The following is a 26,340-nucleotide window of genomic DNA, read 5'->3' on the forward strand; positions in this document are numbered from 1 at the left end:
CCATGATGCGAATCTCCCATTCTACCACATCCCAAATATGCTCTATTGGATTGAGATCTGGTGACTGTGGAGGCCATTTGAGTACAGTGAACTCATTGTCATGTTCAAGAAACCAGTCTGAGATGATTCCAGCTTTATGACATGGTGCATTATCCTGCTGAAAGTAGCCATCAGATGTTGGGTACATTGTGGTCATAAAGGGATGGACATGGTCAGCAACAATACTCCGGTAGGCTGTGGCGTTGCAACGATGCTCAATTGGTACCATGGGGCCCAAAGAGTGCCAAGAAAATATTCCCCACACCATGACACCACCACCACCAGCCTGAACCGTTGATACAAGGCAGGATGGATGCATGCTTTCATGTTGTTGACGCCAAATTCTGACCCTACCATCCGAATGTCGCAGCAGAAATCGAGATTTATCAGACCAGGCAACGTTTTTCCAATCTTCTACTGTCCAATTTCGGTGAGCTTGTGCAAATTGTAGCCTCAGTTTCCTGTTCTTAGCTGAAAGGAGTGGCACCCGGTGTGGTCTTCTGCTGCTGTAGCCCATCTGCCTCAAAGGGAGGAAGGAGAGAGAAAAAGAAATGGATACATTTCTTACAGATTTAAATGTCCCATCCCTGTCGAGAGAACAACAGGATACATTATCAGCCCCGATCAGAGGAGACGAAATAGCAAGTGTTATCAAAAAAATGGCAAAGGACAAAGCCCCGGGGCCCGATGGATTCACCTCAGAATATTATAAGCTGGTTGCCCCACAGATCAATGAAACACTAACACAGGTATTCAACCATATGTACAGAGAAGGGAAGACTTTGATGACAGGGAATTTGGCCTTCATCAAGGTAATACCAAAAGGGAAGGGGGATAGAATGGATCCGGCATCTTTTAGGCCGATTTCACTAATTAATGTGGATACAAAAATATTTTCTCGGATACTAGCAAATAGGCTAGCAGAAGTGTTACCCGATATGATTCATATCTCTCAGAATGGGTTTGTAAAAGGGAGGAATGGGGTTAAAAATGTACGTTTGGTGATGGCTGCATTGGATTGGGCCAGGGCAAGGCCACAGGAAAGGGAACATGCTGCAATTATTTCAGTCGATGCGGAAAAAGCATTTGATAGTGTGGCCTTGCCCTGGCTCAAAAAAGTGATGACGAAGATAGGGATAAATGGGTTATTTTATAAAGCAATAGTCACAATGTACAGGGAGCCACAAGCACAGGTGGTGACACAAGGGAAAATTTCACAGAGATTCAAATTAGAAAGAGGCACCCGCCAAGGTTGCCCACTTTCACCTTTACTATTTAATCTCACAATTGAACCTTTAGCAAGGATCATTCACCAGAAAGAAATATATCAGGGGATAATGTTAGGGAAAAAGCACCTGAAAATGAGTCTATTTGCTGATGATTTAGTCTTATTTATGAATAACGTGGAAAGGGACATACAAGGGGTCTTAGCTTTTTTGAAGGAATATGAAAATATTTCAGGGTATAAGGTAAACACTCACAAAACACAAATTTTACTTTTAGATAAGAGAGTGGGCACGAAATGGAATCGGCAATGGGGATTGAATATAGTAAGAGATAAACTTAAATATCTAGGAATATGGTTAAGTAGAGATAGCACAAGACTATACCCACTAAACTATACACCCCTTATAGAGAGAATAGTTAGAGACATAAAGAAATGGAGGGAACTTCCCCTGTCATTATTTGCAAGGAAAAATCTCATTAAAATGGTAATCATTCCAAGACTAATGCATACCATGCAATATCTTCCTCTCCTTATAAGACACGATGACATAAAAAAAATAAATAGTCTCTTTCAGAGATTCTTATGGAACGGGAAAAAAGCTAGGGTATCAATGCTGAATATTCAGAAACCACGTGCAATGGGGGGTCTCTCCTTTCCCAATCTGAGAGAATACAACATCTCTTGCATAGCAAGGATAGTAGCACAATGGATTAACGGACGAGAGACACTGGTAGACAGAGAGGCAGAAGAAAGTTTGGTAGAGCCCCTATCACTGAATATATTTCTACATGAGAAAACAGGGACGCTAAGCTGGGAGGCAAAAAGCTCAGTATTATTACGAGATATAAGAGTGGTATGGAAGATATTGAGGAGAAGATTTGGTTTACCAGTAGAGACCTCAGAGTTTTTAAAGATCCAGGAAGCATTGGAAATGAAGAAATGGGAAGGGTCTAAAGCATGGATAAGGGAATGGGAGAGGAGAGGAATTGTTAAGATGGCAGATATAGTGGATAGGAAGGACAATAAAATCAAAACATTTAGCCAGTTAAGAGCTGAATATGGCTTAGGTGAAACGCAATTCTTACATTACTTTCAGCTTGTAAGCGCAATAGGGAGGAAAGAGGATCTATGGTGGTTAGGGAAGGAGACCCAAAAACAGTTTGTGGCACTTATGACGGACAGGAACGGCGACCCCTCAATAGCCGGTTTAAGGAAAGCCATCTCCCCCAAAGTAGATGAAGTCTTTGAAGGAAGAATAGCAAGAAAATGGAAGGACGAAATAAGGACAGAACTTACAAATCAGGAAGTAGGAATAAGGCTCTCAAAGGGATGGAGGGATACACATAAAGCCACCATTTCTGAGAATTTGAGAGAAATGCAGTGGAAAATAACATTGAGAGCTTATTGGGCCTTTGATAAAACATTTCAAAATAAGTTCCTGGAATATAAAGCAGAGTGTCCTAAGTGTGCAAGAGCTAATGCAAACCTCACACACTGCCTCTGGTCTTGTCAAGCGGTCAAGAAATTGTGGGGATCAGCAAACCAGCTAATTGAATACGTATTAGGGGAGAAAATAGAAATGGATGTATGGAGAAGTGTTTTTCAGTACCGTGAGAGAAGTCTTGGCAGACAGAAAGACGAATTGATAGACTTGCTGTTGATGGCTGTTAAGAAGGTATTATTGACAGAATGGATATCCACACATCTACCTACATTATTACAAGTGAAAAGAAAATGGAAAGAGTTCTTGATGTTTCAATGGGTAGAGAAGAATAGAGAATATAAAAAGAACAAAGATGAGAAGTGGAAAAAAATGTGGGGACCCATAGTAAATAGGATATTCTCAAGAGAGGAAATAGTTGCACTCTACGGTGAGATTTGAAATCTAAGTAAGGACAAATTAACTAGAATAAAACAAGAAGCCAGTTGCATCTCAGGGAGGGTGGGGAGGGGGGGGATAGGGGATAATTGTATAAGGAATATAGATAAGCTGTTTTTCAAACTATCTAGGATATAATATTTTTGAAAAATATGTAACTAAATGCTCATGATGCCCTAAAAAGGGCTGTATGATGTACGATATGTTTTAATTTTATTGAAAATCTAATAAAGAAGATAATAAAAAAAAAAAAACCAGTCTGCCCATTCTCCTCTGACCTCTGGCATCAACGAGGCATTTCCGCCCACAGAACTGCCGCTCACTGGATGTTTTTTCTTTTTTGGACCATTCTCTGTAAACCCTAGAGATGGTTGTGCGTGAAAATCCCAGTAGATCAGCAGTTTCTGAAATACTCAGACCAGCCCTTCTGGCATCAACAACCATGCCACGTTCAAAGACACTCAAATCACCTTTCTTCCCCATACTGATGCTCGGTTTGAACTGCAGGAGATTGTCTTGACCATGTCTACATGCCTAAATGCCTAAGTCGCCGCCATGTGATTGGCTGATTAGAAATTAAGTGTTAACGAGCAGTTGGACAGGTGTACCTAATAAAGTGGCCGGTGAGTGTATATTATAATTGTATTTTCTAACCATTAAGCTACTGTTGTGTCCTCACACTTGTTGCACATTTAGGTTTTAAGTATGGAATCTGATGTCACCTAATTAACATATGGATTTTGCAATAGACATTCCATTAAATGATAAACTAAAAGTAAGCTTATTTAACACCATTATATTAACATTTACTCCAAATGACATAAATCTATAGTGTTATTGTAACACTACAGTGTTATTGTAATTTCTCAAAGAAATCTGTTTCTCCTCCGCCTCATTTCCCCTTTTTAGCAACGTGAACAAATCAGCTTTCCCTCCTGTACTGACATTTAATGATGGATAAGAAGGTGATAGAGTTACTTATGATTTAACTCTTTACAGACAGCGACTGGGTAGTCATATCTTATAAAAGAGCTGAATTGTGAAGTGAAATATTCTCTAGGTTTAATAAGAGATAAAGGAGTTGTCTTGGAGTACAGATTTTTTATATATGACTGGGTGGCTTTCAGAATAATAAACCTCTCATACTCAACAGTGCTCCCTTTCAGCCATGACACTGTCCATCACCGGCGACCACTGAATACAGAAATCGTCGATAATGCAATGTCTGCAGGCAAGCGCTTGCTTCTGCAGGAGTTTCAGGCAGTAGCAGACACACTTCTGTTGACGTGACCTCACCACCATCCTCTGTATACAAATGAAAGGCGGGAGTGAAGGGCAACGCTGCAGCTGAACAATAGTGATGGGATAGCTGAGCATAAGAGGTTTATTATTTTTAATGACCTTCAGCCATATATAATTTTTATGTATTCCCAGTCAGCTTTTTAGCCTCCTCTCCTTATCTATCATCTGTGCACAAACTTGAGAAGGCTTCAGATACACTACTATCTACATGGAAGAAAAGAAGCAAAATGTGACAGAGAAGCTTTTTGACTTAATGAAGAATATTATAAAGTTTGTTGTTATTATTGCCTGTTTGATTCATTTCTGAACTAAAAAAAATGCTTCAAAGGTTTCGTTACATGTCATACATTTTGAGGCGGATGTCTCTTTATTTTAAACTGTCTGCCGTTCTTAAATGTGTCCTTAAGATAAATCCATGACTTTTTCATTTTCAAAACTCTTTTGATTTTTTCTAATTGCCGTTAGTTAAATATACTGGTTAATAATTGCCTATCTGTGCACACTGATTCATAATTGCAGAGCTCATGATCCTGAAAAAACCAAGGGACTTAATTAAAATTATGTGAAATGTACTCAATTTTACTTTCTCTCATGTAATATTGGTTTTTGTTCAGTTTCGCTCAAAATTCCTGCTGTGTGACATTGGTAAAACTTTAGCACAGTTGCAAACTTTAATGGTTCAATTAAATTCAGTATTTTTTTTAAAATAATTCATATGATTAATTTTATTGTTATTTGGGGTCAATAGAACATCATTTATGCATCCTTATTTTCACGCAGAATGCCACTAACATATGTAAATTTTAGTCACTTTATACCTCCACCTACACACATCTACACAAATTTCTAAAAGAAAGACACATAATATGCTAGATATTATCTAACAGGTTTAAAAATCACAAAGGATATTGCTCTTAGAAACAGTTTAGAATGAATCATGACTTAATAATTAGTAAATCTTTAATTAAAAATGAAAAATAGCCATAACCATTTTTGGACAAAGTAGATGACAACCATGTACCAGCATTGAAAATACACTAAAAACAGGAAGTTTGGTTGAATCATTTGGTTAAACATATTCTTGGTTGAAAGGTGAATGTCTGTGACCTCTTTTTAACTTCAATACTCTGTTTCAGTTGACCTCTTGCCTGCAAGGCCATGTCATGTTATTCCTCCCTCAGTCATCATGAAACTCATGTACAGTGCCAGTTTGTTATGTAATACCTGGTCTATTGTAACAGGCTCAGAAATATGCGTGGGGCTTCAGGCCTGTTAGTGGCTTAACCAACCATTGAGAAGACCTGGGTTATTTAGTCACTTCAACTCCCTAGAGGTAGGTTGGTTTCAGTAGAATAGGGCAAACTCCTTCCCAGGTCAGCACACGGCACCATGAACTCATGAACTTCTTAGCACTAGCATTGTTGTTCATAAAGGAAGAACATTATTATTATAACTATGTTTTTATTGTACCGAGCATTCTCTATAGCATCCATTCATTACCTTGTCTTTGATGCTCCCACCCCAACAACCTTTAGATTTCCTTTATGAATATAACAATATTTTTGAGCTTGTAAAATAGGTTGTTTGGGCTTAAAAGTATAAAACAAAAACAATTGATGTCACAATAAGGGGTTGTCCAACTTAATTTAATAGTTAACTATTAGGACTATTTCGGATCACCCACATGTCCCTATGGACCTTGCTGTTCAAATTGCTCCATACTTTCACCGTCCAAGGCGGCAGATCTTTATTGAAGTAAAATAGAAGAAACCAGCTTCAGCTCACATGCAGTGTGCACATGTGTGCAGGATGTCAAAGGAAAAGGCGGGGGTGCAAGCCCTAGACTCAATCACAACCTCTGTTACCTACCCAACAAACACTATTGGTTAGGGACATCTGGTCGACAATACATACAATGACTGCATGTGCAGGACCAAATACAGACAACAGATAACAGGCAGACAAGGGAAGTTGACAGAACCAGGTCAAGTCCAAGATGGTGGTAAAACACAGAATCGTTTAACAAAGAATGGTCAAATAATGAAGCAGAGTTCAGATACACAGTATAGCAGAGCAATAGCAAACAGAACTAGGGAAAGGGATCAGGAGAATAGTAAAACCAGCATGGTCTAATGTAACTGGGCAGATATATAAAGGAGTTCCTCATCGCTGTCCCCAGTAGCTGACTGGACCAACTGTCCGTCACTCAAGTTAACTGTTGCTGGGCTGAGATGTAGAGGAACTGGGTTGTAACTGGAAACAGTCCTAATACAGCAGCAAGCTAAGCAACAATTCACACAGAGGAAAATAAACACCTTCTAAGCTACATTGTGATGACAGAAGATGATGTTCGCATGGGCATAATACAGAAAAACCATTGTGAACTAGCTTAGATTACAGCAGAAGTCAGTGGTAATGGGGTGTTGTAAAACCTATTTTGTTGATGCAGCTCAGAAATTGTCAGGGAGACTTAGGGGGTGCCTATATCCAAATCGAAGAAATGCAGTCAGATGAAACATAAATTTATTTTCTTTAGTTATATGAGTATTAAAAGCATGTTGGAATGCACTTTTATTCTGCTGTGTTGTATTTCTCATATAGGTAGATAGTTAAAGAGGTCAGGTAGAACGAGTATAAGAATAATGAACATATATATATATATACTGTATACTATATATAATATTTTACACTGTATTTTACAGTATTTTGGACTTGATGAAGGGGATGGTTCATCCCAGAAATGCATAGTCATATATGAGCAATCCAACTATTATTGGATATCTGGAGACACCGTACACTCCATCCATGGCTCTGCACCTCTGTTGTCGTTCCTACTTCTTAGAAGCTCTGCTAGCTTTTTGAATATTTTTTAGAATATGGTGACAGGCTCAAAAAGTCTTTTTTCTACATAATATACATGTAAAAATTTTGCAAATGTTTTATGTTGCAAATGCTTTAATAAGCTCCTCAATTGTGTAAGCCATGCAATTGTAGGAGCAAAAGTTAAATTGTATACTAACAAGCTGACCATGTACATGGATGTTATTCCCTATCCACAGCTGCTTTATTCCTTATGAACATGCGATTTAGCTGCCTCAAATAATGGAGTGACAGGTCAAGAATGAATTAATTTTATATGACACTGAGATAGTTAAGAGCTGCACTTGGGTATCTCTAGCAGCATCATAGACAGTAAATGGAGTAGTATATGCGCATTGAGTGCTGGTTCATTGTAATTTTCTTTCCCACATTGGGGGTCATTACTTAGGACGTCATTATATGCACATGTAGGCTCTTGGCGTGTTCAGGATTGTGGGATATATCTTTTGATACAAGCATGTGCTTCTTTGGTCCATTTTACACTGCCATGATTTGTTTTTAGACCATACCTTCCTACCTGCTCTGTACTTTATACATGGTATATTTCCACAGGATAATGCTTGGATCAGGGCTCTATAGAAGGACATTGCTGTGGCATTATCAGGTGCCATTGTCTCTCCTGCGTTTTTCTATTGGGAAACAGTTGGGCTGTATTCCCTTTTTAATTGTTTTTAATGTTTTTTTTTTGTCCAAGTAGTGTAGTTTTTGTATATGTATGATCTTTTAATAAAGATTTGATCCTTTGCTACTTGACACATGTGTTTTGTGCATTTTTCAGAATAATCAAAACTGGCACATGGTCTTCATTATTCTGGTGTACACTGCACTGCTCTGGAAGGGTGCATAATTTTTTTTTGGTGCACTTTAATTGTGGCAGAATTGTGTCACAAATTCGGACTAAGCAGTAACACGCACCTTTAGGTGCACAAAACTGGCACAGACACTTTATAGTCACATATATAGGGTTAGCTCACTGATCTGTAGCACTCAGGTTGGTCCGTGCTGTAGATCCCTCCTGGACTGGAGACAAACCACACTCGAATTTCAAACTTGTTATGATCCAGCAAACAGGACACTCTGAACCCGATTTTTTGAAGATAAAACTTCATGCTTTTATTTCAGGACCATGGTGACAAATTTCCAGTTCCCACATATGACAGCTTAAAAGAACGTGAATCAGCAACGCGTTTCAAACGCACTATGCGTCCTTCCTCATGGCAAACAATAAGACATACACTTTATGGTATACATAGGGGCTGTTAGGTGTTCTCCTAATTGTAACACCTGTTCACAAACACTACGCCCTCTTTTTCATATGTCTCCAATAGAAATCATAATACTAAAAGCAGCACTGTTACTATTATAAAAACAACAAAAATTACCAACAAAGTACCTTTTCAAAACACAAACAAACATATAAATACTACAAGATGAATATTATTTCATTTCCTCACAAACACCATGGTCCTTGTGCACACACAAGTTTCCGTGAATTAGCATTTCTTAAATGAACCATCGCCTCATATAGGGCTGACATATGTGTGTGAACACTGTTGTATGTTTTTTGGTTCTGTCCTTCCTATTCACCTTTAAGTATATCCAAAAGCTAATTTTATATCATGCTTGTCTGTGTGTGAATATGGACCAATGTCTTTTCTTACCTTCTGATCTAAATCGACAATAAATAAGTACTACAGCATGAACATTGTTTAATTTTCTCACAAGCCCCTTTAGTCCCTGTTCACACACAAGGTTCCATGAATTGAAGTTCCATTAATCCAGAATTGTATTTAAAATTCCATTAATCTGAGATTTAATTTGAAGTTCCATTAATCCAGAATTGAATTTGAAGCTCCATTAATCCGAAATTGCACACTATTCACTGACAGGAGCACTTTTATGATCCATGTATTAGTGCGCTATTCTAACTGACCAAACTTTTCTGAACTAGGTAGGTATTTCTGCTACTGGGACAGGGGCAGTTGGATGGACCACGAAATCCCTGCTAGGAGAGTTATTGTGGCTGAAACAGCTTTGCTACTTTGAAGGGGATTGAGGTAAAGGGCTCTGTACTTGCAACTGAGGATGAGCATGGCGAAGATGATCCCATGGAAGTTGAGACACTGCCATGTAATTGACCAATGCCTTAACTTTGTGTGGCCAACTGGGCCTCCAAATTTTTTTGGGATAAACATGTTCCTGTGCGCTATTCTATTACGACAAAATTTTCATATAGGCATGTTCCTGTGCGCTATTCTGTGACAACAAAACTTTTCGGATAGTGTGTTTCTGTGCACTATTCTGTGACAATTAAAATTATTGGATAGACATGTTCCTCTGCACTATTCTTAGACAACAAATCTTTTTGGATAGACATGTTACTGTTTGCCATTTTGTGACAACAAAACTTTTTGGATAAACGTGTTCTTGTGTGCTATTTTTTGAAAACAAAATTTTTCGGATAGACATGTTCCTGTACTCTAGTGGAAGCATGCATCGGCCCCAATGCCTTTTAGCTCTTCCCCTACTGGGCACTGACCCCATGCTTCAGCTGACTACGCTCCCTGTGATACATGTCGGGACACTATATGGGGTTATAAGAGAGAGTCACAATATGGGAAGCTTGAGAGGGGGCCTTCAATATGGGGAGGTATGAAAGGGGGCCCACAATATGGGGAGGTATGAGAGGAGCCCACAATATGGGGGATAGGAGAGGGGGCCCACAATATGGAGGGTATGAGAGGTGGCCCACAATATGGAGGGTATGAGAGGGGAAAAATGAGAGGGCTACAATATAAGAGAGAGATGAGAGGAGCCACAATATGAGGTGGTATGAGAGGAGCCATAATATGAGCGTTTTAAAGGACACCTGTCATCAGATCTGTGTCACTTGTCCTGTCACCTCTACCTGTTGGAGCAGCTCACAAGGATCCCATCCCAGCCTTTATCTAGTTATTTCATACATTAATCATTGTAAAATCATCTATTCTTTATTATGTAAATGAGGCTGGTCACATGGTCAGGGGCAGTGATGTCACCACCAGCCATTCAGAGGCATGTCTACAGTGGTTACTTCTACAGTCAATGAAGCAACTTCACACTTTTTCCTGAATAATGACGTGTGTACCGAACCTGTGAACTTTTGTATGGATCCAAATTTTGCAGTTTGGGTCCGCTCATCACTACTCTTAAGTAGTTGAGCTCTCTTTAGAGTCCTTTAGATTAAAAAAATCTACCCATCAAGTGAATCTTTGATCTGGAGGTATAAGGGATGTATGAAGAGGGCTCACGGGCTGAGTCCTCTTCATACAGATGTGGGGGTTGTTGCATATTGCAGCAAACCCCCACCGCTAATAACCGCGGTCGGTGTTTGCACCGATCGCAGCTATTAACCCTTTCAACGCCGCCGGCAAAGTCGCCGGCGGCGTTTAAAAGACGGCGGCGCGGTTGCCATGGCGATCGGTTGCCATGGTAGCCTCGGGTCTTCGTTTGACCCGAGACTATCTGGCATCTGCAGATTCGTTACAATGAGCCAGTGGCTCATTGTAATGAATGTGCTGCAAAAATGCCATATATTGCAATACAGAAGTATTGCAGTATATGGTAGGAGCGATCTGACTATCTAGGGTTAATGTACCCTAGATGGTCTAAAAAATAGTGAAAAAAAATATATAAAAAAAAGTTTAAAAAATAAAAAAAATTAATAAAATATTAAAAGTTCAAATCCCCCCCCTTTCCCTAGAACGGATATAAAACATAATAAACAGTAAAAATCACAAACATATTAGGTATCGCCGCGTCTCAAAATGCTCTATCAAAATATAAAAACGGTTACCGGCGGCGGTGACCTCCGAGGCGGCAAATGGCGCCCAAATGTCCGAAATGCGACTTTTACACCTTTTTACATAACATAAAAAATGAAATAAAAAATGATCAAAATGTCGCACAGACCTCAAAATGGTAGCAATGAAAACGCTGCCTCATTTCGCAAAAAATGACCCCTCACACATCTCCGTGCGCCAAAGTATGAAAAGGTTATTATTGTCAGAAGATGGCAAAAAATTTTTTTTCTTTTTTGTACACATTCGTTTAATTTTTAAAAATGTATTAAAACACAATAAAACCTATATAAATTTGGTATCACCGCGATCGCACCGAACCAAAGAATAAAGTAGGCGTGTTATTTGGAGCGAAGAGTGAAAGTCGTAAAAACTGAGCCCACAAATTTTTTTTCAATTTTTCCACATTTGGATTTTTTTTTAGCTTCGCAGTACACGGCATGTTAAAATAAATAACATTACAGGAAATTAAAATTTGTTACGCACAAAATAAGCCCTCACACAGGTCTGTAAACGTAAAAATGAAAAAGTTATGGATTTTTGAAGTTGGAGAGCGAGAAATGAGCCGAAAAACCCTGCGTTCTTAAGGGGTTAAATAAGTTGATTGATGGATGAATTTACATAAAGTTATTTATTAATATTAGCCATAATACGCTAGTGGTGGTCATTGTCCCAATTAATATTTAGTCTTAATGAAGGATGTATAAGTAAACGGGGCTTGCTAGCTTACTGGCCACAGTGCATATATTTATATTTTAATCTTTTGATCTAATGTGGCTATACTGGCAGTTCCCTACTTAAGAACACCCGACTTACAGATGACCCCTAGTTACAAACGGACCTCTGATAACTGGTAATTTACTGTACTTTAGTCCTAGGCTACAATGAACAACTATAAAAGTTATAAATGGTGTCTGTAATAAAGCTTTATTGTTAGTCCTGGTTCTTATGACAACCCAACATTTTTAAAATCCATTTGTCACAGAGAACAAAAAAAATTCTTGCTTACATACAAATTCAACTCAAGTACAAACCTATATAACCTATCTTTATAAAGATTTCTTTCTTTAATTAAAGGTATACATTAAAAAGGGCTACATTCATTTAGTTCAATTATATTAGCTGCAAAATATTGAACCGTTTAGGTTCAACAGACCCTCTAATTAATACACACTGTAGTACTGGATATTTTATAAGCTGAAAGCAAGTTAACCTCAAGGGGATATTAGTTTTCTGTATATAATAACAGGAAAACTGTATCCTGACATTAAGGTCTGAATGAGCATCGTGGAACAAAAAGGCCATAAATTAACATCAATTATGTATTAAAGTTCCAATTAACCTGGCTGACACTGATATACTTTAACAAGGTACAATTAGATAAAAGAAGCAACTCTCTAATTACTTGGGACAGGACCTTTTGACCTGTTCTGTACTTTTATCCTAGCACCAACGTAATGAGGAAAGAAGTGAGAGAAGGAACGGTGAACATGGTAGGAGTACAGAGCTGTACGCAGTCCCCTGGAAAGTCTTTTACCTTCGTAGCATTGTCACTCCATTCATTTTTTATGTGTGTCACCTTTTAATACTTGAAAGTTAAATGCACTGTATCTTACTCATGCACCTGGACAGTGAGAGTAAAGTCTGACTCCATATAAACAGATGTGCATACCTGGTATTTTTATCATTTATTTATCATCTTACCGATTTTCTAATTCATTTTTTTTTTTTTTACTAACTGACTTCCAATAAACATAACCTTTTTGTATTTCTATGCACAGAGCCATATAAGGGCTTGTTTTCTATGGAAAAAGTGTACTTCCTGTTGGTGCCATCTAATATTCTGTGCAATGTACTAAAAAATACATGTGCCTGGTACTGTACAAAACGCGGTTGCACAATTATGTTTTTGTCTTTTTTTGACTATTTAATGGTTTGGTGCCCACAGACAATAGTATGCCCTGGTCAGAACTGTTTTAAACATATCAGAGACCCTAAGGTCATTTTGAGTCGATTTATAAATTTTAAAAAGTACTATAATTACAAAAAAAGGTTTTTTCCCCAACAAAAACTAAAATTGAAAAAAACCCCATCTTTTAACATGTAATAACTTTTGACTAGCCCTATATGTCACAAAAAAAATACTTCATAAATTTTGTAAGATAGCTGTGGGGAATTGCTCTGGTAGTTGACTGGTAGCAGTGCAGGAAGCAGTGACACACGCAGGTTTAAAAGTCCAACTTAAGTGTTTATTCACACTTGCAAAACAGAACACAAATTCAGCCTTGGCTTAGGCACATGCAAAAACATTATAAAAGTAATTCCTGCCCGGCTAGGCGCTGTCTAATACATTTTGAGGACCCTAGCTATCCGGGTACCAGGCTGCCTGGCACACGCTCTTGGCCAGCAGCAAGACAGGAGACCCTCAGTTACCTTTGCTGTGAGAATGCAATCTCACTTTCAGCTCTCCAGGTAGGGTCTCCCCTACTGCTTCTGGCCTGCAGACTAAATCAGACCCTAACGAGGCCTGTGACCTGCACCTGTGGGCTATACAAAAGCCCAGGACCGAAGCCCGGGTGGAGTAGGAGTCCCACTACCAGCCTACCCCTACTCCATAATAAGCAGGCCCAGTACGGACATTACAAATGTGTCTGTGTTAGCTAGGCCAACACAGACAAAACAGACTATTCCTGCTTATCATGTCTGCATTAACCCTTGGGTTACTGCAGACAAACCCAGGGCTTTTACCACCAGCATTTCATCTGCCTGTAGGACAGATAGCGGTTTTCCCACACAACACCTCTCACTTTCTCACATACCCTCCCCCTCAGTTCAGACCCACCGGGGCGAACTCCTGACATTAAGCAATGCGTTCGGGACAAGGCATCCGCATTGCCCTGTAGCTTCCCGGCTCTGTGCTCCACCATGAAACTGAAATTTTGGAGGGACAAGAACCACCTAGTGACCCTGGCATTCTTCTCCTTAGTTCTACTCATCCACGTGAGAGGAGAGTGGTCAGTTATGAGACGGAACTGTCGTCCCAGCAAGTAGTACCGTAGGGACTCTAATGCCCACTTTATCGCTAGACAAATTTTTTCAGCTGGCGTGAGCTTCCTGCTCAGGTAAGTAATGGGGTGTTCCTCGCCATTCACCTCCTGAGACAGGACAGCTCCCAGTCCTACATCTGACGCATCCGTCTGCACAATAAACTCTCTCTTGAAGTTTGGCGCAATGAGGACGGGAGATCCACACAACGCAGACTTCAAGGCCTGAAAAGCACCTTCTGCTTGTTCATTCCACCGCACCATGACAGGCCTTTTACCCTTCAGCAGGTCTGTCAGGGGAGCGGACATGGTGGCAAAGTTTGGTATAAACCGTCTGTAGTACCCTACAATGCCCAGGAATGCCCTGACTTGCTTTGTGCTCACTGGTTGAGGCCAACCCTGTATAGTGTCAATCTTGTTGACCTGAGGTTTAATTATACCTCGACCGATCACATACCCCAAATAGTGTGTCTCCTCCATTCCCAGCGCACACTGGGGTTCTTGGGGTTTGCAGTCAGGCCCGCTGCCCTTAGAGAGTTCACTACGGCCTGTACCTTGGCCAAGTGACTCGCCCAGTCTTGGCTGTAGATGATAATGTCATCTAGATAGGCGGAGGCGTATCTCCTATGTGGCTTTAACACTATGTCCATTAACCGTTGAAAGGTAGCGGGGGCCCCATGAAGCCCAAACGGTAATACAACATAGTGAAAAAGGCCCTCAGGGGTGACAAAGGCTGTCTTTTCTTTAGCCCTATCTGTCAGGGGTACCTGCCAATATCCTTTAGTTAGATCCAGGGTGGTGAAGTACCGAGCACCCCCTAGTCTCTCAATAAGCTCGTCCACCCGGGGCATGGGATAGGCATCAAACTTAGACACCTCATTCAATTTTCTAAAATCGTTGCAAAATCGCAACATCCCATCCGGTTTGGGAATTAGAACAATTGGACTGGCCCACTCACTTTTGGACTCCTCAATAACCCCTAGCTTCAGCATCTTCTGAACCTCCTCTGATATGGCCTGTCTACGAGCTTCAGGGACTCTGTAAGGCCTTAATCTTACCTTTACCCTTGGCTCAGTGACAATGTCATGTTTAATTACAGATGTGTAGCCAGGCAACTCTGAGAACACATCTGTATTTCTTGCTACAAACTCTCGAGCCTCTCGCTGTTGCTCTTTGGTAAGGGTATCGGCTATTCGCACTTCTGCCTCCGGCACAGGCTTATCTGCAGCCTGTGAGGGTAGTGCAGGAGGTGGACTGGCCAGGACCATCTCTGTATGCAGACTCTCTCTGTCTTTCCAGGCCTTCAACAGATTTACATGATAAGTCTGCTCGGGTTTTCTCCGTCCGGGCTGACGTATCCTGTAGTTCACCTCTCCTATTTTCTCTATAACCTCATACGGTCCTTGCCATTTAGCGAGAAACTTACTTTCTACAGTGGGGACTAGCACCAACACACGATCACCGGGACTAAAGCTCCTTACTTTTGCTGACCTGTTATAAACCCGGCTTTGAGTTCTTTGTGCCTCCTCCATATGCTCTTTGACAATGGGCATGACGGCTGCCACCCTGTCCTGCATATCTGCGATATGGTCTATTACACTTTTGTGGGGGGTGGGCTCTTGTTCCCATGTCTCCTTGGCTATGTCCAGGAGACCCCTGGGATGTCTGCCATACACTAACTCAAACGGAGAGAACCCAGTAGAGGCTTGTGGGACCTCTCGGATGGCGAACATTAAATATGGCAATAGTACATCCCAGTCCTTCCCATCCTTGTTTACCAGCTTTTTTAGCATACTCTTTAAAGTTTTGTTGAACCGTTCTACTAATCCATCCGTCTGAGGATGGTACACAGAGGTGCGTAACTGTTTAATATTAAAGAGCCGACATAGCTCCCTGGTGACTTTTGACATAAAAGGAGTCCCCTGATCTGTGAGGATCTCCTTGGGAAGTCCCACCCGACAGAACATGGCAAACAACTCTTTAGCAATTAGTTTCGCAGAGGTGTGCCGCAGTGGGATGGCCTCAAGATATCGGGTAGCATAGTCCATGACTACCAGGATATGCTGATGCCCCCGAGCAGATTTAACTAAAGGACCGACCAAATCCATGGCGACCCTTTCAAAGGGTACCTCAATAATGGGCAGAGGTACCAACGGACTTTGAAAGTGTACCATGGGAGCATGCAATTGACAATCAGGGCAAGTTTCACAATACCTTTTTACCCTATCATATACTCCTGGCCAGTAAAAACGCTGCAAGATGCGTTCCAGAGTTTTTGTGATACCTAGGTGCCCTCCCATCACATGCTTATGTGCAAGGTCTAACACCATCTGACGATATGGCTGAGGCACCATTAACTGCTCCCGGGTTTCACCATGGACCTTATCAATGCGGTACAACAACTCCTGATTTACCACCACACGAGGGAACAACTTATCCGCACCTGGGTGCTGAGGTACGCCATTAATTTCTACCACATTTTCTCTGGCGCGGACCAGAGTGGGGTCCTGGAGTTGGGCAGTACCAAAGTTGTCACGGGATACCTCCAAATCAGACAACTGCGGTCCTGTCACTACCGCCTCAGTTTCGCCTGCCATAACATCTAGGGGAAACATTACACTTCCATCTTCTGTGGCGGTCACCCCTACGGCAGGAACTCCAGAGTCTGGGTCATCAGGCTCGGCTTCAGAGATCTGACCAGACAACACAGGAGAACAACCCCCCAACTCTTGGTTTCCCCGCCATAGAGTCCAGAACATGGGGAAGTCCCGTCCCAAGATAAGGTCATGGGGCAAGTTCTTGACAACCGCTGCCTCATGTAGTGTCTCTCCACAAGAGGTCTGGAAGTTAATAACTGTGGTGGGGTAGTCCTTTACGTCCCCATGGATGCACAGGACTCCAATTGTGCGCCCTGTGACTGCCTTGGGGTCTGTGAGGGACCCATTAATCAAGGTCACCCGACTGCCTGAGTCCAGCAGGGCCAACGCTGGATGCCCTGCCACAGTCACCCGGCACAGGTGGCGCTCATCAGCAGAGTCGGGGCTAGTAGCTGTGTAGACAGGGGCAGCATAGAGAGAAACCCTTCTGGCGGAACTGCAGTCCATGGGCTCTGAGGAATTGGGGCAATGGGCTGCAATATGACCTGGCTCATGGCAGGTCCAACAGGTGGGAGCCTCCCCCCTCCTCCTCCCCTGGGGTACTTCCCGGACATTGGGCGTTGTCCTGCCCCGGGAATTTGTGGGTGACAAGACCTTCCGTGCCTTAAGGCCTGTCTTGTTAGGGCCTGAGTGGCACAAAACCTCTCCACCAACCCCACCAGCGCATCGGCATCAGACGGGTCCCCGTGTCCCACCCATTGTTGGATCTCACCCGGCAAGGCCCTCAGGAAACGGTCCAAAACAACCTTTTCGACCATCTGGGCTGGGGTTGATGTCTCCGGCTGAAGCCACTTGCGGACCAAGTGAACAAGTTGGTGCATCTGCCCCCTCGGTGGTAGCGCCTCCTGGTATCTCCAGCTATTCACTCTTTGAGCGCGTAGATGCTGATCCACTCCTAGTCGGGCCAAGATCTCTGCCTTTACCTTGGAGTAGTCCCGGGCATACTCCTCGCTCAGGTCGTAGTATGCCTGCTGGGGATCAGCGACGAGGAAGGGGGCCAACACCTCTTCCCAGTGTTGCTGTGGCAACCTCTCTCGGGTGGCCACCCTCTCAAAGCCTGTCAGATAGGCCTCCACATCATCCTCGGCGGTCATCTTGGTCATAGCTATGCGGACCTCTTTCCTGGCGTCCTTCACCATCATTGCTGGGACAGTCCTTTGCTGAGCAGCGGTCAGGGCTGTTATCTGCTGGAGCAGCAATCTGTTTGTCTCTTGCTGCTGCACGTTGGACTGGACAAGCTGCTTGATTAACTCCTCCATGGCTGTGGCTTGCAGCTTCAGTGCTGTCAATTTCCAGGACATGCACTAGTGTATACTTCACTGCACTTTGCCCGCTCCAATCCACCATATGTGGGGAATTGCTCTGGTAGTTGACTGGTAGCAGTGCAGGAAGCAGTGACACACGCAGGTTTAAAAGTCCAACTTAAGTGTTTATTCACACTTGCAAAACAGAACACAAATTCAGCCTTGGCTTAGGCACATGCAAAAACATTATAAAAGTAATTCCTGCCCGGCTAGGCGCTGTCTAATACATTTTGAGGACCCTAGCTATCCGGGTACCAGGCTGCCTGGCACACGCTCTTGGCCAGCAGCAAGACAGGAGACCCTCAGTTACCTTTGCTGTGAGAATGCAATCTCACTTTCAGCTCTCCAGGTAGGGCCTCCCCTACTGCTTCTGGCCTGCAGACTAAATCAGACCCTAACGAGGCCTGTGACCTGCACCTGTGGGCTATACAAAAGCCCAGGACCGAAGCCCGGGTGGAGTAGGAGTCCCACTACCAGCCTACCCCTACTCCATAATAAGCAGGCCCAGTACGGACATTACAAATGTGTCTGTGTTAGCTAGGCCAACACAGACAAAACAGACTATTCCTGCTTATCATGTCTGCATTAACCCTTGGGTTACTGCAGACAAACCCAGGGCTTTTACCACCAGCATTTCATCTGCCTGTAGGACAGATAGCGGTTTTCCCACACAACACCTCTCACTTTCTCACATAGCACACAAAAAAAAAAACCGACTGTGTATAACAAATTTGCTAAAAATTCCTGGTTATTAATGCCTTTTCAGACCTCGTCATTAAAGGAAACCGACCACCACAGATCTACCTATTAAGGTAGATCGGGTGGTAGGTGCATCTAATGTATGTAAGGATAGCCCTTTTTAGGGCTTATCCTTTAGTCCCCTCTATCTTTTTTAATCTTTAATCAGGGAATATGCTAATTTTCTAAGGAGGCAACTTGGAGTTGCCGGAGCTGAGGCTACACAGCGCGGCTACTCAACGCCCCAGTAGCCTGCAGGACACTGTCTGCGCAATCTGGGCTCTGAAGATTGAACTACCGCGCATGTGCAGAGCTCCGGTTTCACGGATGAGTGCGCGCAGCTCCTTTCCAGCTGCACACTGATGCTACCTGAAGCTATTGGATCAAAGAGGCTACTGGGGCATGGAGTAGTCGTGCCGTGTAGCCTCAGCTCCGGCTACTCCACGCCCCAGTAGCCTCTTTAGAAAATTTGCATATTCCCTGATTAAAGATTACAAAAGATACAGGGGACTAAAGGATTAGCCCTGGAAAGGCTATCCATACATAGGTTAGATGCACCTACCACCGGATCTACCTTAATAGGTAGATCCGTGTGGTAGGTTTCCTGTAAGGGGGGTACAAAAGAATGGAGGTTGTTAGTGGTTAAATCAATCTCAGTGACTGTGTGTGTTGTTTATATTCTTCACCTAAAGATGGGACCCTTTATCTGCAGGATCCCTGGGCTGATGTATGGTGATGGTTACATATGTGGAACTTTCCTTGTTGCTTTGCTTGACTTTGTATAACTAAGTTCTGAGGCAAAGGAAAAAGAAGTTATAAAATTTAAAAAGCTTTTATTAAGTTGGTTTAGAGTTAATGTTGTCAAGACTTGATAATATTTGTTCAAGGCTGCCTCCCACTTGGTTGGAAATCCTTGTTCTGGCTGCATTGAACAGGTCACAGTGAGATTTTCCAAGCAGTGGAATGCATATGACCTTGTAATACTGTGCCAGCAATGATGAATGCAATTCAAGTGTTCTTTGTGCCTTTGAAGAAGTCTTTAGCAACCAATAAGAACTATAGCTCTATCTTATTTTATAACATCTGCCTGCAGTGAACCTTGTCTATTGTGTGTACTATGTGAATACTTGTCTGCTGCTCCCAGTAGGTATGTATTTCTGAACAATAGATTCATATTTTCATCCAGTAAATTGTGCAAGTAAGAGTTAACAATTGGCTTTATGGAGGAATGTCCATTGACCTCTATGGCTCTAAAAAAAATCCACCAGCACTAGCCTAAAATGTGTGAGATAATAGATATGTATACTGTATAGTGTGCAGGTCATATTCAATTAAGCAGTAATAATATGCAGTCATGTGCAATGTATTCTTTATTGCTTTTTTATGATGTTGCAATTCCTCTTTGTTTTATTTTATTTGATAATTTATAAATAATAGTAATAAGTATTATAATTATTAATTATCAAATTGACAAAGGGAGTTGAGAAGAGTGGATTTAGTCTTCTAGTTCAGAACATAAATGGTAGAACATAAATGTATCAATTTTAGTATTTTTATTTATAGAACACCATTAATTCCATGGTCTTGTATATTCAAAAAAAGGGTTCATGCATAACATTAAATCATAAGCATCATTTGAGATAATTTTCAATATTATGTGGGGGATGTGGTGAACATTTCTCTAAAATACTTCATTAACAAATGCAGCTTTGTTTTTAATAGGAAAATTAAGCTACTCCCTCCCATAGAGATGCTTATTTCAGCCTCTGTAGTGTGTGTCTATGGAGATTGCATGAGCTCAAGTCTAATCTTCCTGTGTGTGATTAAACAGCTCTGGCAGTGAGGATTAACCCTTTTACTTTCAGCTTGTTGTTTTAATATATGGTATATACTCGAGTATAAGCTGTCCCAAGTATAAACCTAATTTTACCACAAAAAAAACTGGGAAAACCTATTGACTCGAGTATAAGCCGAGGGTAGGAAATGCTTGGTCACAGCCACCAGCATCCCAGTATACAGCCAGCCCCTGCACGCTAGTATATAGCCTGACAGCCCCTGCCCCCAGAATATAGCCTAACAGCCCCTTCCCCCCCGTATATAGCCTGACAGCCCCTCCCAGTATATAGCATGCCAGCCCCTGCCCCCTCCCAGTATATAGCCTGCCAGCCCCTGCCCTTAGAATCTAGCAAGCAGCCCCTGCCTCTCCCCAGTTTATAGCCAGCCCATCCGCCAAGTATATAGCTGGCCAGCCTTTGCCTCGAGCATGCCATGCCTATAAAAAAAAAGAACACTGTACACACCTATCCGACGCCCCCCGCATGTCCTCTAGCTTCGGGTGATCATGATCTTTCTTCGGGTTCCTCCAGTTCCTTCAGGTCGCAGCTGGCACACACAATGACATCAGCCACTTGCCGACATCATTGTGTGCGCTACTGGCATCGCATAGGAACTGGAAGAGGAGCTGGAGAAACCTGAAGAGGTGCACCCGAAGCAAGAAGAGGAGCTGCGGGGGGTGCAGAAATGGTGAGCATAGTGTTATTTTTTATAGACTCGAGTATAAGCCGAGTTATGGTTTTGTAGCACAATTTTTGTGCTGAAAAACTTGGCTTATACTTGAATATATACGGTGGGATCAAGAGTGGGAAGGGTTAACACGCACTACCAGAAGATTTGCCTTCATTTCTGTAGACAGATTTGCCATAGCAATGTGGAAGAAGCATTGTAACTAAGGGGCACTTAGCAGTCTGTTTCTTTACAAACTACCATCATAGATCTAGGCACTGTGAGTGTGATAATCTTCTGTCATCGTTAACCATGGCCTCATTCCTTCTAAAATCAACTTTTAAATGATGCTAATGAGCCTGAAAGGCTACTGACTCCCCCTATACTACTGCTTGACAATCCCTCCTCCCTCTGCCTGATGCAGACTGACCGTATTAATGTTTTACCCACCAAAATGTACCCCGTTCCCCTTTCCAAAAAACCAACACAAAATACAACTTTTGGGATAAAAAACTGGGGTCGGCTTTATTATTTACAATAACCAAATAAGCGACCTGTGGGGAGAACCTTGACCCTTACCCTAATTTCACCTTGCATGCTTGCCCCCGCCTCCGCGGGGGCATGTCCTAGTTGTTCCGTCAGGTGATTTAACTACCAGCCGAGAGGGTCAAGATTCCACCACAGGCCAAGCTGTGACTACCAACAACAACATGAACAATGCAGTAATAAACAGCAAAACATAAAATATTAACAAGCCAATAATATACAATAGTAACATAGGGAGGGTGGGTGGGATCTCTTGAGCGCGGAGCAGTCAAAGAGGCTGGGCTAGCTCCGCGCTCAAGAATAAATATCCTGGCCCGCTGCCCCCAGTGGCCAGCGGAACTCACTGGCCACCAATGGGAGCTTAAACAGAGCAGGAAAGGGGAGGGGGAGAGCAGGAGGGACCGTGCCCCTTAAAGGAAAAGAGCACGGCTAGTCCTGCAGCCCCCCCGCTTATACAGCCTGCGGGCTGAGCAATCTCCCTGCAGCACAGGAAGTTCTAGTACACAGTGGGCAGGGGAAGTGCTCCTCGTACATGGGTTCTCCCTTCCCCTTAAGCATGAAAATACATATTTATACACACATGTATACATATCATATGCATACATACAGTATGTGCTAATCACATACACGCATATACAATATATATGCTACAACCTGCACATACAGTATATACACATCATTTACTTACATACAGCATATACACATCATATACACGAGAACATACAATATATTCACATCAAATACATGCACATACAGTGTATACACATCATTTATATACATACAGCATATAAACATAAAACATTGCATTATATTTTATGTATTGCCATACAATTTGTCCTAATAAAAGATCATCATTGAAAAAGCTTCTTGGAGTGGCAAGTTATCTTATTATATTGCAGCAGTATGCAGTAGACCCAACACATACCCAGCAGTATATAGGTAGTACAGCTTTGTACTTCATTGTTAACCCCACAGGGTTTTTTTGTAAATTTTTCGCTCTGCATCCATACATTTTCATTTTTCCGACGGATGCGGACAAACTTCAAAAGTATGTCGCGAGCCAAGCACTTACATACACCAGGAGGAAGATGGTGAACTCCGGCGGACCTGAGCGGGGAAGCGACAGATGCAGGAAATTGGGCGCACAATCTAAGTGAATCGCGGCACAGTGCAATCCGGACGGACAATGCACCTTCGGGAACTCTGTGGGACTAGGTAAGTAAATGTGCCCCATTGTGTTTTAATATATTTCCAAAAATTAAATGAATGTGTACAAAAATTTTTTTTTGCCATTTTCTGATTCTAATAACTTTTTCAAGCCATGGTGTATGGAGCTGTGTATGGAATGGTGTAATTTTTTGTGAGCTGATGTTTTCATTGGTACCATTTTGAGTACTGTGTGACCTTTTGATCGCTTTTTTATTACGTTTTTTTATGTGATGTAAAATGGTGTAAAAGTTGTATTTCGGACATTTTATGGGTTTCACCGCCGCCAATAACCATTTTAATATTTTGATGGATCAGTATTTTTAAATGTGGCATTACCTAATGTGTTTGTGAGTTTTACTGTTTATTACGTTTCATATGAGTTCAAGGGAAGGGGGTGCTCAAAAAGTTTTTTACAATTATTTTTTAAACTTTTTTAGACCCTCTAGGGTACTTTAACACATTTGAGCACCATACGCATCATGTATTGATGCGTTATCAGCTGGTGTTTCAATATATTGCACTTTTTCCTGACTCATGATTTGCATTTTACTTAGAAATGTACTGTTAAATGGACACACTGGGGCAGATTTACTTACCCGGTCCATTCGCGATCCAGCGGCGCGTTCTCTGCGCTGGATTCGGGTCCGGCCGGGATTCATTAAGGAAGTTCCTCCGCCGTCCACCAGGTGGTGCCAGGCTGAGTGAAGGTAAGTGCAAGCTCCGGTTTTTCCGAATCCGTCGGGTTTTCGTTCGGCCACGCCCCCCGATTTCCGTTGCGTGCATGCCAGCGCCGATGCGCCACAATTCCGATCGCATGCGCCAAAATCCCGGGAATATTCGGGTAACACGTCGGGAAAACGTGAATCGAGCCCTTAGTAAATGACCCTCACTGGGGCTTATTTACTAAGGGTCCGTGGATCACACTTTGGTAGGTTTTTCTGGCATTTTCGGGATTTGCGTTGCTGGGAAAGGTATTTAATTGGGGATTGTGTTGCATGCGATCTGATTGTGTTGCGGCTGCGCCGGCTTTCATGCGACAGAAAACGTCAGGTGGGCCGTTTGACGTTCCAACTGATTCGGACTGAGTTCAGGATTTAGCTTTCAAATTGTGTCAAGCACTTACATGCACCAGGAAGAAGAGGGTGAACTTTATCGGACCTGAGCGTGAAAGCGACACATGCAGGATATCGGGGGCACGATCTTAGTGAATCGGTCGGACAATGCACTTTCAGGGAACGTGTCAGGACAGGTAAGTAAATGTGCCCCACTGCCTGGTTGTGTGTTGTTTCTGGCCCTCTTCCTGAACTCATTGTTTGTATACATTTTTAATAGATCATGTTTAATAAAGTATTATATTTTTTATCATTTAATTGTGGACCACGTTTCTCCATTTTTGCTTTTGTTGGCTGTGTAGTTGTTTCTTTAGAGTCGTGGCGCTTTTTGTCCTGGTTTACTCATGCACATTTCTTCTTGATCTACCTTCTTATACTTCTTTATATATTTTCTTCTGTTCTTGTAGGTGTGTAGGTAGCTCCATAGTTGCTAATTGCATTATGCATTTGCATAATTTTTAAAGCATTTTTTTGTAAAAAATAAACAGGCATAAGAAGTTAAAAGAAGAGACTAGCAAAATGTAGAGGCAGATAAAAACGGGGATAGTTTTGGATTGACGGGCTGCAGGGGTTACTGAATTGTTTTTAAAGCTGATGGAGAAGGAGGAGTATATGGAGCCAGATGATTTGTAAAGCGCAACAAAATCTGATGGCGAATAAATAAAGATTATTTATTATTATTTGAACTCTCTAGAAAAGATGTGGTGTCTGTGCCTCAGATATAAATCAAAACTCGTAAGCATAGGAGTGTATTGAACGCTAAGGTGCTTAAAGGACACCTGTCAGGTCTCTGTCACTTGTCCTGTCACCACTACCTGTTGGAGCAGCTTACAAGGATCCCATCCCAGCCTTTATCTAGTTATTTCATACATTAATCATTATAAAATCATCTATTCTTTATTATGTAAATGAGGCTGGTCACATGGTGAGAGGCAGTGATGTCACTCCTGTTCCCCCTCCCCTCTCCTCCCCCTGCTCATGTCTGTGTGTAATGTATAGTAAAGCATAGTTAGTGTGTGTGCTGCATCTGCTGACATGCTGCATCCTCCTAATACACAGAGACACAGACATCAGCTACGCAAGTGCCTGACATGTTCTATAACATGGCTGCATCCTGGACCTGTTGTATCTCTCACATACACACACGCACACACAGGCTGCAGGAGGCGTGGCCACCAGCAAGCACATGGTGCAGCCATTACATGGAGCAGCTGTCAGTCAAGCACTGGGGGTGTGGCTGTGCCTCCCACTCATGAATAAGCTGGACAGCTTGAATATGCTAATGAATTATTGGACATTTCACAGGTCATTTGCATACAGCTTTAGGACCTCATTGCTTAAGTTTACAGGCATGTAGAGGGACAATGAAGGGATAGAGGCAATGCTTTCTAATGTCAGTTTATGAAAATATATTTAGTTTAGGGGGGTTATTTTGCATGACGGGTTCTCTTTAATGAGCTGTCCAATGCCAGTGCTATAGATGGTAAAGATTAGGTCCTTGTGGTACTCCAACAAAGAGTGGGTGAGATGAAGTGCTATGTACGTAATAAGCACTGATAATGCAGTTAGATCCAAGGATCACTGAGTTTTTAGCAGGAGAGAATGGTCAATAATATCAAGGATGAAAACATATCAAGAAGTGGTAGAGAGGAGTAGTGTTGTTTGGCCTTGGCTAAAAGTAGGTACCGTATATACTCGGGTATAAGCCAGCCCAAGTATAAGCCTATTGATTCGAGTAAAAGCCTAAGATAGGAAAAGCATTGGTCACCGCCTCCACCCTGTATATAGCTTGCTGCCCTGCTGCCCCCAGAAAATAACCTGCCAGCCCCTGTTCCCCCCAGTATATAGACTCGAGTATAAGCGGAGTTTCGTTTTTCCACAACTTTATTGGATTATACTTGAGTATATACAGTAATTACAGTCTTTGGTTAAATTAAATCTATTATCAAAATCAAGCATGCTAGCCAAGGGACAGTTACTCATACATCAAGACACAGTAATTGTGGAGATATTCTTATATTTGTTATGCATGGTCTAATATGAATATGGATTACTGGGTGC

The sequence above is a fragment of the Engystomops pustulosus genome, chromosome 3 (genome assembly GCF_040894005.1).
Source record: "Engystomops pustulosus chromosome 3, aEngPut4.maternal, whole genome shotgun sequence".
In the NCBI taxonomy this organism is placed as follows: domain Eukaryota; kingdom Metazoa; phylum Chordata; class Amphibia; order Anura; family Leptodactylidae; genus Engystomops; species Engystomops pustulosus.